This window comes from Scomber scombrus, chromosome 7 (genome assembly GCF_963691925.1).
Source record: "Scomber scombrus chromosome 7, fScoSco1.1, whole genome shotgun sequence".
NCBI lineage: Eukaryota > Metazoa > Chordata > Actinopteri > Scombriformes > Scombridae > Scomber > Scomber scombrus.
Window position 1 is genome coordinate 8,760,384 of NC_084976.1, and position 14,720 is coordinate 8,775,103.

Genomic DNA, 14,720 nt, shown 5'->3' on the forward strand with positions numbered 1-14,720 from the left:
GTTGTAATACAAGGATGCAGAGAGGTGGCAGTAAACAAGGAAAAAACAGATGAATGTATGTTGTGGACAAAGGGAGAAGAGAGGGTGTTTTAGTGCAGGGGTGGGGGGTTAAAAGGGTAAGAAGAGCTGGAGGTGATCATGGGTAATGGCAGGGCCCTGGCCGCTGACAGACAGGCCAATCTCCCGCCTGGACAGACTCAAGAGAGATGTGTCAGTCTCCACCGGCACCCCAGGCCAGCCGCACCACCACACTGCTAAATGTGTATTGGCAAAGTGTCGGTGCCAATGCCATTAGCCAGCAGACTTAAATTCCCCTGTAATTTTCTATGGCGCTTCTCGTTATTGGCACCTCTGATGGGTTGAGTATTTGAATGCTAGTTCAGTTTTAATGGATGACTGGTTGTAGTGAGCAGTTGGGGTGTTTTGTTATCACTCTTACGAGACATGTCCACAAGCACACACATACGCACACACACACACACACATTGATGTTACTGTCCTTCTCAGGACCCCCACTGACACAATTCATTCCCTTATGTCCAATGCTCACTGCCACATGGTTCACACTGACTGAACCCTCTAACCTGAACCCCAAACTTAGGCCCAAAGTCAAGATGTACTATACTCATGTATTTTTCAAATAAATATACAAGTTAAAATCATTTTCATTAAGATCTTGTATGTAAGTTATGGAAATTTCAAATTCTTACAAAAAGGAGCATTTAATTTTCTATCTAATTCTAAAACCAAACTTCAAATTCAAGTCTTCATTATTAACCACTTGTCAAAGAAGTAAAGAAAACAAGAAATTGCACTCAACACAATCTAAAACATAAATATAGTAACTTAAGTTCAAGATAGAGTCACACACTGACCAAAAAGCATCTCTGACACACAGTTGAACTCCTCTCATTACCACACCGGTATAAATCTAAGGGGAAACCATTTCTAGACATTGGTGCTGATCTGAGATCAGGCCTTTGCCAATCAAACCTCACTCATTAGCTTTATAGGGCAACAAGGACAAACCTGCATGTGGGCTGACTGTGATTAGCATTTAATTTAATTTTTAATTTTTCAGCTTAATTCTCCCTGGATCATGATATAACGAGTTCAAAAAATGAGACATTTTTACTTTCCCTTACCATCTGTGACCTAAAAACACATTAAAACTGCTAGAATTTTCATGAGCTAACGATTGCGAAGTTGTTTTGGACTCTTGTGGGATTTGTAGCTTTGAACGTCTCGTTCACAATTTTACAAATCTCCCTCTCTGCTCTCTCCCTTCCAGCGACATTGCCCATTGTGTGCCGAGGGAATACAACACTTCGTCAGGCCAAGACAAACACACGCGCAAAAACACACATGAGCCACTACAAAAGTTAAATAACTATATACAGGAGCAATTTAGCTCCTCTGTAATTTGTATATAGTGTTTGACAACCTTGCTGGAGAAGTTTTCACCCCAGAAATGCTAAGTAGTCCCAGCAGGAGTCAGTCAGGAAGAGGAGAGGGGCTCTTTGCTGTTTAATGTATTCTTCGGCAGCCCAGAGGCCTCCAAAACGCTGCATGTCTTTACCATCCAGTGTACATACACACACTCACACATGCATGCGCGCACACACTCACATATCTGTCTGCAGTCAGGCTCTGAAGGAACACTGCTAATGGGGCTGTTTTTAATGAGCCAGGAAGAGGAGAGTGACCCTTCGAAGGTGAATATCTCTATCTCTCTCTGTATTTTGCTGTGTGTAAGTGTATGCATGCATGTCTCCCTCTCTCTCTCTCTCTCTCTCTACCACACACACACACACACACACACACACACACACACACACACACACACACACATGCAGATCAGTCCTCGTGATTTTATACAAAGTTGTAATATTTATATCTAATTGTTTTAAACTGCCGTAATTACTTTCAGCTCTTGGCTCATTCATTCGTCCAATTCTCTCATCAGGAGTGAGCATGTGAGACATCAGAAAGCAGAAATGTGTGTTTTTACGGCTGGAGAGCCTGCATAAATTGTAAGGGTTTGAAAAAGAGCCCTGCAGCAATATGCCTCTGCAAAGCTACAGGAGATCCGTCGATTTCCTCAAGTTCCACTTCACGTTGCAAGGGACATATCCATCCCCAGACAACCATTTCACTTTATTTCACTGATTTTATGATCTTTTCTGCAAGAAAAAAGAAAAAGAAAAGAGGCAGTTCTGTTAACGGCCAAAAGATGGCACACTATGTATGGAGGGAAGAGAGGCTGAGGTAGTTGGGGAGCGTTGTGGCGGCTGTAGTGTCTGTATTTAACCTAGAACCTGGAGAGCGTCTGTGTTTCCTCTGCTGGGAATCTTCTGCTTCCAGGATTCATAGAGGAGGAGGAGGGAGAAGAAGGAGCTAGGTAGGTGAACGGATGTCATGCTTCTGCTCATGTTGCTCAACAAGCCGTACTGTGGCCGCTTTTACACCAAAATGAGCCTGAGGATATATATAGCTGTGACATTTTATCTGAGAGCCTCTGGTTCATTTTGTCTGCAGAACATGTGGAGTTAAAGTGCAATCTGAGAATACGGCTAAGAATAATGGATGTTCTGATGATTTGTGTTTTTAATGTCTCATACATAAAATAAATGCAGTAACTAAACAGGTGGGACATATTGTATGAGTTCATATTTCCGCTCTCTAAAAAAAAAAACAAGAGGAGAAAGAAAAAGATCATATCATACATCATGTTTTACACAAATTTCTCATGAAGCATCCTCATTAATCCTGCCAAAATTGTCTTTTTATGGGTGTTGCTAATTTCATTTAATCATTCTTTCCTTACGCCTGCCGCAGAGGCAGTTTTATATCAGTACTAAACAATTTCTTTTTTTTGCCAGACATGAATGATTGGAATGTCCCTTTTTTTGGTGGGTTAATTGGGAATCATTACATTATCATTATCACAAAAATACAACATCTGAAAATGTGAAATTTGTTTCTTGTAGAATGAATTAGGATTCATGAACTGCCAATATTGAAATTCACACACATTATGAGTTAAGCTAATACGGATGTCTTCAAATATGAAATACATTTTATTTTATCTTATTTATTAGTTTTTTTATAGTTATATATCAACATACTGTATCTCTTTTATTGTACTTCCTATATGCAATTGGGTATAAGGAGTGTAAGTGAATCTAACAGTCTGTTCCTACAGTGTGATTACATTTGCTCTGTTACCACACAAACACTCAACATCCCCGCTTTGAACATGGACAAGCTCCTATACTCTACACACTCCTCAAAGACACACACAAGCACACACGCAGGCACACACACGCCCATGCTACAAGACCACTGAAAATCAATGTGACAGGTTTCAGTCGTCCCTCAGTGTACACATCCCCTCTCAGACTCTTTCCTGACATCTGCTCGATTACCTCCTACAGCCACACACACACACACACACACACACACACACACACACACACACACACACACACACACACACACACACACACACACACACACACACATAGACGCCCTCCCCGTGGCCGCTCTAAGCCCCTCTGAGCCATATGAAATGTAGTCGGTGCAGGAGAAACCAGATACTGCTGGCTGTGTCACATTGCGTTTGCTGCCACCCGTCAGAAGTGGGTCTGTTTGACTGCCAGACGTTATGACAGTGTCAGTCATCCTCCAGCCCAGCAGCTGGCTGTGGGACAGAAGAGTGGAAGAGGAGAAGGAGGAGGAGGAGGAGGAGGAGGAGGAGGAGGAGGAGGAGGAAGGAAGATGGGGGAAATAGACCTCCACCACAGGCTGACTGGGAGTTGGTGAGGAAGGGCATTTACAATTACAGAAAAAGAAGAAGAAGAAAGAAGACAAGAATCTTTGATTTCACATTAGAATGTGCAAACATATCTACATGCTTGCTGCATTTGATTTGAAATGTTTTGAGTATAGAAGAAGCTCAGTTTTCTTTTAGCAACACCATGCTTCATATTCATACGGACACACAGTCACTCTTGCTAAGAAAGGAATGGTGATAGCCTTCATATTTTTTCAACTGGTCTAAAGATCTGAAGCAACCTTCTGCCTCTCTAACCTATTGCATTATTCTTGTATTACACCCTGAAAAGGGAGAGAATCAATAAAGATAGTGCTCACAATGTTCACCTTCTGGCATCTTTATGGAAAATGCTTCCAACTTTTTGTTTTGTTTGACAAAGTAGGAAACATATTAACAATACAACAATAATCATTTTCCCAATGATTGTTATTGCCATTACATTCCATTTCAGATGCAGTCCAACATAAATAATCTCAGTCAATAAAGCTTCTATATAATTCCCTTACACACAATCCAGTCCAATAAATCTCATCATGCCTTCACCAGTAAACAAACAATATACAGATGAGAATATACAGAATGTCCCATAAGTGCTCACAGCTAAAGGATTCTGTTAAATCTATAAAATCTATACAAAGATTCAGCAAATCTGATAGATTGGGGAAGAGGACTCCAGAAGGTTGGGGCTAAAACTGGAGAGTCACCTTTTGTCTTGCAGTTCGAGCAGAGGATGGATAAAAGGCAAAGATTTGAGGGGCAGAGTCAAAAAGCGGAATGAAGAATGAGGAGATCATAAACGTAACTCAGGGCAAGTGCAGTGCCTTATATGTAATCATGCAATGCCTTATAAGTAATCAATAGGATCTTGTACTTTATTCTAAATTTTATGGGGAGCCAATGAAGGGATGCAAGAACCAGGGTAATAATGGTTCTTGGCTAGTTCTAGTTAATAGCCTGGCAGCTGCATTTTGAACCCACTGTAGACAATTTACAGCTGCTTGACAGAGACACAAGTGGATAGAATTACAATGATATAGATGGGAGAACATGAAAGTGTGAATTGATAGTTTGAGATCAGTAGAAGATAAGATATATCTGTTTTTTGTGATATTTCTTTCTTGAAGAAAACAGGACTGAATGAGCCTAGTAACATGATGGTAAAAAATCATATGATGGTCAAAGATGGTACCAAGATTCTTAGCAGAATAACTGATATTTGAGTGAAATGGATCATAAACTGATAAACTGCAGTAACACAAGTATCAGGTCCAATATAAATAACTTTTTTAACCAGTTTTGTAGGATTTAGGTGGAGGACATTATGAGATATCCAATCTAGGTGGTGGCTAAGCAGGATTAGGGTTAGGGTTAAGGTTAGGGTTAGCAGTCATGGAGGGACAATTTATTCAGGTTATTGGGATTGGTGGAGAAATAAATTATATTATATATATATTATATTAAACATCCTAAAAGTTGCTGAACAAATGAGCCAGAGGAAGCATACATAATGAGAAGATGATTGGTCCAAGGACTGATCCCAGGGGACTCCATACAGCAGGGGAGCTGGGGAGGACACATGATTGTTTATACAAACATTCATATATCTACTTGTCAAATAAAACAGAAACCAGTTTAAAGCTGTGCCAGAAATGCTAACCTATTTATGCAATCTATCCAATATAATGGCATGATCAATGGTACCAAAGGCAGCTGTGAAATCAAGTAAAATAAGGACATAATTTTCACCTGTGTCTGCATGTATAAGAATGTCATTGGTCTTGTGGCGAAATCCGGACCGAAATGTATCTTTTTTAAAGATTTCATGACCTTTAACCAACTTCAAGAGTTGGTCTGTAACAAGGATTTTGGATAAAAAAGGTAACTTGGTTGGTGTATAATTCACTAACTGGATATGAGAGAGTAATTGATAGTAAACAGCAGAGTGGGACCTAAGACAGGAAGGAAGGATTTTAGAAATTTTGTGGGAGCTGTATCACAGGGACAAGAGGAGGGATGCATATGAGCTCAAATGTTTAAAAGGAACTGCTGAAAAATAGGAGAGGAGGTAAGATAGTCAAGGGAAAAGTGGACCTCAGACCATCGACCTTGCCAACAAAAAAAGATAAAAAGTTTTCACAGTGATTAGAAGATGAGGTGGGAATGGCAGGATAGAGGGATTTACAGGGTGGTTGACAGTACTAACCTTGTGTTATGTTTATTACTATTAAACAAGCAAGAAAAGTAGGTAGTTCTTTAATGATTTAGTTAAGTTTAAACAATAACTCATTTGGAAGTGTTTTTTCCATCTGCATTCAGCCTTCCTATCCTTCTTTGCTGCCTGATGTTGTCATTGATCCATTAACTAGAACAGCCCGGAAGTGTATAGAGCAGAAAAGTCAAGGGCTGACGTACATAATTCATTAAACTAACTAACTAGGTCATTAATATTGGTGCAGTGAGGAGGGCAATTGGCCAGACTAGAGAAGTAGCTGGAAAACATGGCTGCAGAATGCTCATTAAAGATGCAAGAATGGATTACACATCTGAGTTATTGTAGTAGGTAGTAAGGATACATCAAAGGTTTTATGGTAAGAGACTAAATCAAACATATTCAGGAAATTGTGTCTGGAGTAAAAACTAAAACAAGGGTGTGCCCGCAGTTATGTGCAGGGCCAGAGACATGCTGCACAAGGTTAAATGATTTAGAGATGTTGAAAAAAAATGAGTGGCAAATGAGATGAAAGGATTGTCAACATGAATGTTAGAGTAGAATAACTATAATAATCAATAATCAAATTTAAGCATAAGAGAAGACAGTAACTCAGAAATAATTGAGAAATTCCATATTTGAATTTGGAAGTTGATGAAGAATTACACAGCAAATATTAAAAGTTAAGATTTCAAAACTGTTAAAAAGTCAAAACTGTATACTAGTGAGATTATGCTTAGAAGCAGCTGCGATACCCCGACCATGGCCTGTTAAAATAAGTGCATTCAGAAATTCAGAAAAAGTAGGTGGGCGGAGCTCCACTAGAGGGGAGCACTCCCCAGGTTTAAACCAGGTCTCAGTAAGGAATAGGAAATCAAGGTTATGGGATGTAATTAGATCATTGAGGATGAAAGATTTATTAGACATGGACTGAGAGTTTATAAGAGCTATGACAACTGGAATAAAGGGCTTAGCTGAACTGGAATTACTTGAACATACTGTAATCAAATCATCTGACCTAGCCATTGAAAACACAGAATACATATAGGGTAGTGAGTATTAGATGTAAACACAGTACTAACAGGAATACTATTAGTTCAAGGAGGTACAGTCAGATGGACTCACAACAGGACAGGAGGTAGAAGCCTTACAGGAGTGCAAAGCCAGATCAATGTTGGTTGATGAAAAGAGTGCGCCTTCCTGGTAAGGTTGGAGGTAATCTAGTTTAAAAAGCTGAGTCCTTCTTAAAGGTCACAAATTATGCATAATGCAGTGTTTCATGCCGTTTCAACATGAATATGTTTCCACGGTTCGTCTAGAGACCCTCAAACTAGGGGTAAATAGAAAATACCATCCTCTCACTTTCGTGAAGAGATGTGTTGAACACAGACCTCCCCCAGCAGACTGACAGTCACTGCCTACTGAAACTAACTGAATGAACTTCTAACTGAATGAAGGTTCTGCTGTTTGTAGTAAGAAACAACATAACAGTCCCCAATGTGACCTGGGAATAACCAGAAGACTTCATCTGTGGATCTCACGGGCCGAGAAGGCAAATACCAGGTCAATAAGTCAGAGGTGTATGTAGGTGCAAGGCCATTTAAGGCCTTAAAAGTGAGCAATAAAATGTTAAAATCAATGTGAAATCTAAACGACAGCCAATGTAAAAAGGCAAGCACGAGGGTAATGTGATCAGGCCTCTTTGTGCCAGAAAGTTGATCAGCAGTGTTGTGTATCAATTGATGATGGTTGAAGGAGCCCTGGCTGATGCCCGAGTAAAGTGCATTGATATTATTGAGCCAAGAATACATAAAAGCATTTAAAACTTTTTGAAAATCAGCAAACGATAAAAATGAGTGTCTTGAGCTGGAACAAACATGTCTTGACAACATTTTTGACTTGTCACAAAAGAGGTTAGCATCACATATTATCCCATGATTAGCAGCCTGTTTAATATGATTTGTCTCCTGATTGGCTGGCTGCATAGATGCAAATTCCAGTGGGAAGATAGCTTCTCTACCATGTACGTGGCACATTTAGAAGCATCCCTCGATTTATAACACACACTATTTTACTGTTTTTCATACTGAACATTTCCCCCAATTTTCTCTTACTGCATTACTTCTGTAGGTTTAATTCTACTAATGAATTCCACACATGAATTTCTGTAACTTCTCTGTATTTGTTTTTAAAACTGCACTATTTATTCCAAAAATGAACAGTACTTTTAAACTCTAATTAATTGAACTGGCATGTGCATCAACTTTAATCTACCACACACTAATCTACAATTTTATGCTAGGGTTGGGGATTTGACAGCTGGCAAGTTGATGATTGAGCTGCTTATCCTGTCAGACCTGATGGCTAGACTTGCCTTTTATTTGATTTTTATGGTGCTTTATATTTATTTGTCAGCATAAGCTGCAGGAGGGTGCAATATGTCAGCCAAGGAGGAATGCAGATAAAAGCCCGCTACAAACACTCATGGCAGTCAAGGACACACACAAACACACAGGTGTGCACTCTAACAAACCTGCACTTCATACTTCCCATATACACACACAGAAGATGTGACGGCAGCCCGCTTTGTCAGGAACATTCGACAGCGCAGACAGCGCCGTGAGCTCCCATGTGGCCTGGAGAGTTTCCAGACAGCAGGACAGGAGGTCCGGACAGCAGCACCTCATGCCCTCGCCTCGCCGCCACTCACCCCCTGCTCCCTCCCCGGCCTCACCTCCAGCCTCACCCACTGCCTCTCACCGTGCAGGACAGCAACCCTCAGAAGAGCCAGCAGGATGAGAGGTGATGGACAGGCTGTCTCTGGTGTGAACTCTCGCCCACGCTGGCTGGAGACACGCAGGTGTCATGGGCAGACAGCTCGCAGTGACATAAACCAACAGAAAAAGGAAACACAGTTAAAGTGGTAATCCTCAAAATGCTTGTGTTTTGGTGTTTTTTGTCTCCGTACATCACTGTGTTGTCTTTGCTTTGTGGTTCCAGTGATCTCTTGTCTTTCAAGGAGCGTGTGTGGAGTCTTTTTTTTCTTTTGATGAGATTTAAGTCCTATAGGTGGCGCTGTTTTCTTTGTTGCTTCGCCACAGTGATCATCAGTGCTCATACTCACACTTCTATTTATTTAATATCAAATATCAGATGCATCATCTCATGTGGGCTGCAACGTTTTTAGAACAGCAGATGTCACATTCTTTGCAAAAGATAAAAATTGTTTCACGACTGCAGTGATGAGAGACAGAAAACGGACATGTTTAGATGCTACTGTTGACTACTTAGAGTGCAAGCAGAGTACATTTGCACACAAATGCTTTCCCTATGCACGGACCTCACTCAGTGCTGCTGTCAGTTTCCTTCATAGCCATTCTTTGTATCACTACCTCAGAAATGGAGGCCATCTCCTATGAATGATTAATAAACAAACCTATTAACAATGCAGCAGACATTTCACAAAAGGTTCATTTTCGGAAATACAATCTCCCTTTTGTTAATAATGTCCATTAATCATGTGAGGATGTCACTTAACGCAAGGTTAATGAAACACTGCTAATGCCTGGCTAATCTATCCCCAGTCAGAAAGCCGTTGTAACTGTAATTCCTAACCCTCTAAACTATTTTTCCTGGGAATTCTCGGCATGTGATTGATGGATGTGGGACAGGGGATGTCCATTATTTTTAAGTGGATCACAGAAGCAGAATGTGAGGTCAGCTGTGGGCCGAACTTAGAAAGCTTTACCTGTCCAAATGGCTAATGAACCGCTGACAAGATATATGGGAACACTTTGGGGGAGAATTTAAGTATGACATAACAACTTGATAATGGATTTATTGTGGCGCTCTGAACCATTCATTCACAATCAAGCATAATGTTCATGGCCGTCTTCCTCCATAATCCTGTGGCAAAGTATTGATGGAGAGAACTACTTCAACTAGTGATGTGCTGATGTTCGCATGTTGGTGTGTGCGCATGCAGTGTGTGTGTGTGTGTGTGTGTGTGTGTGTGTGTGTGTGTGTGTGTGTGTGTGTGTGGCTTGTTCTGACTTCCATTTTCCAGCTGTCAGCCCGACCTATTAAACAGAGTATTATTTTTTTATGTCTGTGTGCATTGTGTCTGTGTAAGCATGGCATGGTGTAAGCACAACATTAGGAGAGATGTTTATTGTAATATGAGTGTCTGGTGCCAGCTGAGCTGAGCTGCAAGCTGTTTGGAGAAGCGGATGACTGTTTGATTGTTTGATGACAATGTGAGCCTTGCATCTCTCTTCCTTTTGTCTGTGTCTCTGAAGAATGCTGACATTAAATGTTTGATGTTGGCATGCACAACTGATGTACAAATAAAAACCTCACCGGTGAGACATGATTTTTTCTTCTTCTTGCATTTTGACAATATATTTGTTGTTTGTTTCCAGATTCGATTCAAGTTTACCTTTTCCCCCTTTTTAAAAGTTTGGACTGTTTTATCTTTTATTTTTTTCCTCTTGAACCAGAAAGTCGCCAGAATTGAGGAGCAAAAAACAAAACACAAGAAACAAAAAAAAAAAATCATGCATGGTCGCATATGACTTTAGGAACAAATGTTTTCCACTCAAACACCACTTGGTTTTCAATAGGGGGTGTATATAGCATGACGCTATGATGCCAGAGAGTGGAGGTGGTGCTGGTAGAGGAGAGGCAGGTCAATATGACTCCTAATAAAGCGTGAGTTCATTTCCCCACTGCGCTCCCCCCTGGCCACCGGCCGCTCCATATACAAGTCAAATCGGCTTTTTGCCTCCCAAAGCCCTGTGATTTATGACCCGGCTCTATTGACCAGACCAGCTAGTTTTCATTTTTGTTAAATCACGCAGCCCCTTAAATGAAACTATTGATTTAAAGTCAGCTTACTGAGGATTTAATTTGTATTTGGAAAATTAAAGCAGGTAACGCTTTAGCCTATAATTTCACACTACACTGGAGTAGAACCAGTTATCCCCTATCCCTCGACCCGCTGTATCCCAAGAATACACACTACCCCCCCTCCCCCCCATACACACACACACACCCAACACCAACACACACATACACACACACACCTATTCTCCCTCATTTCTCCCTCCATCTGGTTTCACTGGCCACTTTGTGTGGCCATTAATGAATTTTGGACAGGGAGAAGAGGGATTTATAGCACTGGGACTCCAGCCTGGACCGTCCCATACTTAGTGCCCCTTTGCTCAGGGCTGCTGCCACAGCACATCAGCACTTAACTGCTGTCTTTCCCCTGATTTCCTATGACCTTGACTTACTCCGGTGTTGTCCACGTCTAAACTTGGCTCTCCACTGGTCAAAACCTCTCCTGTGTGGAAGCTTCATCAGGATGTTGCTGTGGCTTGTAATTTCATGGAGGGAGTAAAAAACAAAATTAGGTTCTCTCTTATTTCAACGAATCAAAGAGGGCTTTTGTGTCAATTTATTTGTTTGTTCACTGGTTTGTCAGCATCTCAAACACCTCTGTTCCAGTTTCCACGAAACTTGGGGGGGATGATCAGTTCATGATAAATCACAGACGAGGAAACCGTAAAAACATCACCTCGCGTCGACTGTATTCTGGTATTTTCAAAATGGCACGGCGGGGGAAGCTAGTTTGTTAGTCTCTCCATCACATGTGATTTCACGCACACGCTGCTGCCTCCCAACTTGACAAAAACTGGAGGAATGACACATTTCACTTTTTCAAAAATGACTCTTCCTGGCCAAAAGTGGATGCTACAATTATAGCTCAAAACACGGTGACATATTTGTTACTGATTGTCCTTCATTTGTGTGTGTGTGGTGGTGGTGGTGGTGATGGTGGTGGTAGTGTGTGTGTGTGTGGGGGGGGCACAATCATTGTCGCCTTGTCTCAGCTTTGTCTCGATCCACTCCAGGTCTGTTTCCGCTGTCTCCTCCACTGACACCATGGCAGCCAGGCATCCCTCCCCACCACCCCTCTCTCCTCGATCTCCACCCTCACCCCTTCACCCTGCCATAAGCTCCTTCACCAAGCCCCTCATTAACCCCTCCTTTTTCCCCTGGCATTGAAAAGGCGCTGTCTTTAAACCTGTCCTCACATCTTCAACAGAGTTTTCAATGGTGAGCATGTGGGCGGATGGGTGGATCCCTTTCCCTGTGCCCCCGCACTGACTGTTTTATATTATATTTAGTAATAATAATCACAGTTATCGCGCCTCCTCCTCCTTCCTTTTTGTTAGAGCCTCCGCTAGCGGGGCGGTGGGACGGCATGGCTGTCTCCCTGGCCTCCTCACCTCCGTAAGGGCTGTGTGTGTCGCTCCCCCTCCATAAAGGAGAGGGAGGAGCGGCTGGTGGGGGTGAGAAGCTCTAGGGTGTCATTAACTCCTTTCTTCTCCCCAGGAGGAAACAGCGGTTTGACTACCATGATCCTGATCCCTCATCCCACCCCATCCAGCACCCCCCCGCCCCCCTCTGCTCTCCCCAACCCCTTCGCCCTCCTTGCTTCTTTCCGTCCTCACGACCCCCAGCACCTCCACCCCTGGGGCTCTCCATAACTGTTTATTAACACGTCTTTGACTTCACTAGACTCTTTAAACTGAGCTCACCCCTCCACCCACCACCTTCACTCACACGACACTTGAAGCCTATGCTTTCCCTTTCATTATCAGGGACCTGTTAAAAGCTCACGATTTTTAATCTTTTGGGGAAATTTGTCATCACATGCTTTTGTTGTGCTCATTTGCACCCATACTTCCTGTGGAGAGAGCCATATTTTAGCCCATTGAACAAAGTGGAGGAACATGAATAATATAGTTTTTCTTCTCTAGTAGCAGATTGTAAGCAGAGAGAAACTTTTCTTTCACTGTAAACATTACTATTAAATAGACTGTCAAATCATAATTAATGTAACTTCATGTTTTTGGTGCAAATATGTATTAATCTTGTTATAATTATACAAATGATGTGTGTGTGTGTGTGTGTGTGTGTGTGTGTGTGTGTGTGTGTGTGTGTGTGTTTGTTTGCATGTGCGTGTGTGTGTTTGAAATTCATAGAGCAAATGTGCAAAAATACAGCACATCTGGTATAGTTCTCTCATAAAAATTTATAATTATTGAAATTACTATTAATAAAGAATCACAATAATAATGGATATTCTAGTACATCAAAAGTATACCTATTTCTTTAAAAGTACTGCTTAAATGATCCTTTAAAGTTTTACAATCCCACTTTTTATTTACCGGGTAAAAACACTTTACAGTAAATTTAGCACAATGTGGTTAAAAAAAAGTTACAAATAAATAACAGAAAGTATGTGTGTCTGACTAGTCTTGCAAACTTTTACAGACTTCATTGATTAAAAATTGAGTACAGCCGTCGGTCAGGTCTGGTTTTGATTGCCTCTGTCTCTGGGGGAGGACGTTTGACTGCGTTTGGGACAATCCAGGACAGTAGTAGCTGACTGACTGTATGAGTGTCCCAGAGGGAGATTGCACAAGGATCTCTGCTCCGGGTTGCCAAGCTCATATCTCTCTCCTCCCATAAACATCACAGCGCGCTGATGTCTTTAAAAGGCCCTGAATGACATCTGGGAGTGGAGGAAAACTGTGATTAATCGCCAAGTTGATTCTCATGGAAATCACCCTGGGTCGACTCAGAAAGAGAGAAGGAGGAGCTGAAAACCGTGTGAAACCAACTCTGGCCAAATACACAAAGATGATTGCTCACAAGGGGATTTTCATGTTATCAAAAAGGGGATTGTGCCGAGTACAATGGCCTCCCTCTTCTGCCAATGTTTTACACTATATTTCAAATCTGTAGCTTATAAATTGGCATTTGCGAACATTTTGATATGAATGTCTTGCTTACAACTTGACAAATTACATTTAAATCATTTCCTGATCATGTGCCAGTCACTGAATCAGTCTACAGACAGAGTGGAAAACTTCATAAATTCATACGGATATTTATTATTTGAATTGAACTGGTACAAATATGGTTGTTGTCAGAAATTCCCCTCTACATCCTATAAACAGCAGCTATTGAGTGTGCACCATCAATTAATGACACAAATGTTGTACTTAGGGATAAGTGTTGGCCAGTAAACGTAGGATTATACTTGATTTAATGGCGATGTTGGGTACTGAGTCAGTGACTCTGATTTCCCACAGGAAAAAACCTGTATCTATTGTTAATGCTGTGCATGGACCAGCTTAGGTAATTCATCCAGAGGATCATTCAAATAAACAGATCTCAATGATAAATGCAGGTTCTGGTAAGACATAGATAGATGTGTATTCTATCAAAAAAGGTGCACATTTGAGGAATGGTGGAATTCACAACATAACCTCTTCATAACAAAGCCTTGGAAAGTTGAGGCTGACACCCCAAAAATGAATGAAAGTTCAATTCTGAATGTTTGTCAGGTGGTGTAGTTTATACTGTTTGGCATAACTGCCTTCCCCAACCCATAAGTCTATGCCAGCATTAAAAACAAATAGCCGGACAGAAAAAAGGCAGGGGAAGGAGGAAATTTGCCCGAGTGAGGAATTGATTTTGTCTGGCCCAAGAGAGTACTTCATTCTTGGTCACGGCAGCAGGAGGGCTCCAAGACGTGTTTTACTAACAGGAGAGCAAAGGCACCCATGCAAAACTATTTTTTAACAGCGCCTGGAA